Source organism: Diceros bicornis, chromosome 4, assembly GCF_020826845.1.
Source record: "Diceros bicornis minor isolate mBicDic1 chromosome 4, mDicBic1.mat.cur, whole genome shotgun sequence".
Taxonomy (NCBI): Eukaryota; Metazoa; Chordata; class Mammalia; order Perissodactyla; family Rhinocerotidae; genus Diceros; species Diceros bicornis.
The window spans coordinates 94,735,489-94,738,868 of record NC_080743.1 but is presented as its reverse complement, the minus strand read 5'-3'; positions in this window follow the sequence as shown (position 1 = coordinate 94,738,868).

Here is a 3,380-nt window from a genome sequence, read left to right as displayed (position 1 = left end):
TGAGAAAGTCCTTTGGGTCTCAGAGTTCCGCCTAGAAGTTTAATTGCAGATATGTACAGTCATGCACTGCATAATGACATTTTGGTTAATGACGGACTGCATATACAACAGTGGTACCATAAGATTAGTACCATGTGGCCTAGGTGTGTAGTAGGCTATACCATCTAGGTTTGTATAAGTACACTCTGTGACGTTCGCACAATGAGGAAATTGCCTAACGATGCATTTCTCAGAATGTATCTCCATCATTAAGTGACACATGACTGTATACACATATACAAATATAAAATCTCATAGCTCCTCTGTCCCTTCCTGCAGATGTAAAAATGAATCCTGGCCCATTTGACTCAAAGTATAAATAAAATTGAAAATACTCAGCCTCTCCCTCTCTAATGAGAATCTATACTTTAAAAGGTTTTTCACATGCTGAATTGGCAAGCTTGGAGGTGGCTGAGATAAGGAAGAAGATGGGAGAGTGAATGGGAATGAGCACAGATTTGCAGGCTGAACAAAGTTTAATAAACTTTTTAAAGGGTATTTTATCGTGGGGAGAATTGACATCACAACAATGTTGAGTCTTCCAACCCATGACACAGTAAATCTCTCCACTTATTTAAACCTTTTTAAATTTCTCTCAGCAATATTTTGTAGTTTTCAGTACATAGGTCTTACCCATCTTATGTCAGATTTATCCTAAGTGTTTCATATTTTGGGGTGTCATTATAAATGGTAGTTTAAAATTTTTCAATTTCCTATTATTTGTTGCTAATATGTAGAAATGCAATCGTTTGTTCTGGTGACTTTTATGTATCTTCCATAATACTTTCTACATAGAAAATCATGTTGTCTGAAAATATAGTTTTACTTTTCCAATTCCAATTTGAATGTCTTTTATTTCTTTTTCTTGCCCTATTGCACTAGCTAGAAACTCCAGTATAACATTGAATAGAAGTGATGAGACCAGATATCCTTGCCTTCTTCCTGATCTTAGGAATAAAGCAACCAGTCTTTCACCATTAAGTTATCTGTAGGTTTTTCATATATGCCTTTTATCAAGTTGAGGAAATTTCCTTCTACTCCTAGTTCGCTGACAGTTTTCATCAGGAATGAATGTTGGCTTTTGTCAGATGCTTTTTCTGTATCTATCGGTTTTTAATTTTTAGTTTATAAATATGGTGAATTACATTGACTGTTAAACCAACCTTGCATTCCTGAAATAAACCCCGCTTGGTCATGATATCTAATTTATATATTGCAGGATTGTATTTGTTAAGAATTTTTGCATGTATGTTTATGAGGGATATTGATGTGGATTTTATTTTTTAATAATGTTTTTGTCTGCTTTTGGTATCAGGATAAATGATAGTCTCTTAGAATGAGTTTGAGAATATTCCATCCCCTTTAATTTTCTGGAAGAGTTTGTGTATAATTGGCATTATTGCTTTTAGAATGACTAAAATTGAAAATGCTGACCATACCAAGTGTTATCAAGGAAGTGAAGTAACTGGAACTCTGATATGCTGCTCGTGGCAATGTGAAATGTTATAACCACTTTGGAAAACAGTTTAGCAATTTCTTTAAAAATTAACCACACACCTACCACATGATCTAATCATTCCACTCTTGGATATTTATTAACCCAGGAAACATGAAAATTTATGTCTATACAAAAACTTGTCCAGGAATATTTATAGTAGCTTTATTTGTAATAGCCAAAAACTGTACACAACCCAAATACAATCAAAATACGAATGGATAAAGTGTGATATATCTACACAATATAACATTCCTCAACAATAAAAAGGAATGAATTATTGTTATATAACAATGTGGATGAATTTCAAAGTAATCATGCTGAGTGAAAAATGTCAGACAGAAAAAGAATACATACTGTATGATTCCATTTATATAAAATTCTAGAAAATTCAAACCAATCTAGAGTGAAAGAAGTCAGATAAGTGCTAGCCTCGGAATGGTGGGAAGATGAGGGCTAGGGAAATGTGAGCAGGAGGGATTACAAAGAGGTATCAGGAAATTTTGAGGGATGATGGATATATTTGTTATGTTGATTGTGGTGATGGTTTCACAGATGTATGCATATGTCAAAACTTATCTAAGTGTACATTTAAATTCATGCATCTTACTATATGTCAATTACATCTCAATAAACCTAATTTAAAAGTACAGTGCATACTTGCTTTAGGAGACATGAACACAGAGGATCATACAGTACTTTGCTTATATTTCTTGGCTATCTAACAATAAAATATCAGAGAATATCAATGAGCTAAAAATAAGTCCAAAGGAGAGTTTCAATAGTTCTAATATTCCCCTAAGAAAGAGAATAGTAAGTATATTGATACCCATGACATTTATATTGTGGGGGTTTTTTTTCTGTGATTTTTTTTTTCTTTGGCTGAGGAAGAGTCACTCTGAGCTAACATCTGTTGCCGATCTTCCTCTTTTTGCTGAGGAAGATTCACCCTGAGCTAACATCTGTTACCAATCTTCCTCTGTTTTATATGTGGGCCACCACCACAGCATGGCCACTGACGAATGGTGTAGGTCCATGCCTGGGAACCAAACCCAGACCACTGAAGCGGAGCGTGCCGAACTTAACCACTAGGCCACTGGGGCCCCCTATGTTGTTTGTATCTAATAAAAGCAAGACGAATATGCCAACTCACCTTGTCAAATTGGAGAAATGGACAGGATATTGTAGAGGAAGTTGAAAGTGAATGAGTGAAGAATTACTGATTTGAGGAAAAAAAATTGTACTGATCTATCTTTGTTTTTAGGATATATAAAATTGATTCTGGTAGTCAAAATAGGTTCAAACCACATGTGACTCCAAAATATTCTTCTCTGTGTGTGTATATGTGCACACACACATGCATGTGTTCTACTTTGTTTAGTATGGTACCAGGATGTGAGCAGAAAAAGAGCCTGTAAGATTGATAGTGCTTTTCCAAATGTCCTGTGCACATAAATCTGTGAGCTCTCTGTTCAATCTGGAGACCAAATGAAGATTGATCTAGACACTTAGAAAGACACTTGGGGGGAACAAGAAAAATGATATTTTGAGTGACGGTGTCTATGCTTCAGGAACATGTTTCAGGGTGTGAGTCTTCTCCTCGCCCCAGGCCCAGTACTTGGGGGGTGTTCTCCCCAACCAAGGCTCTGGTGAAATGTGGCTAAGTGCAGTGTTGGCTCTTCAGCCGTAGAATATTTGAGCCAACTTTCTAGAAACTTCTTTGTTAAATTGGACTTGTTGATATCTTATTCAATCAAATAGACAATATTAATTTTCTTTAAACTAAATTTGATAGACTGCTACTTACAACCTCTGTGTACTTGGTCCTGTGTAATAAGTAGACATA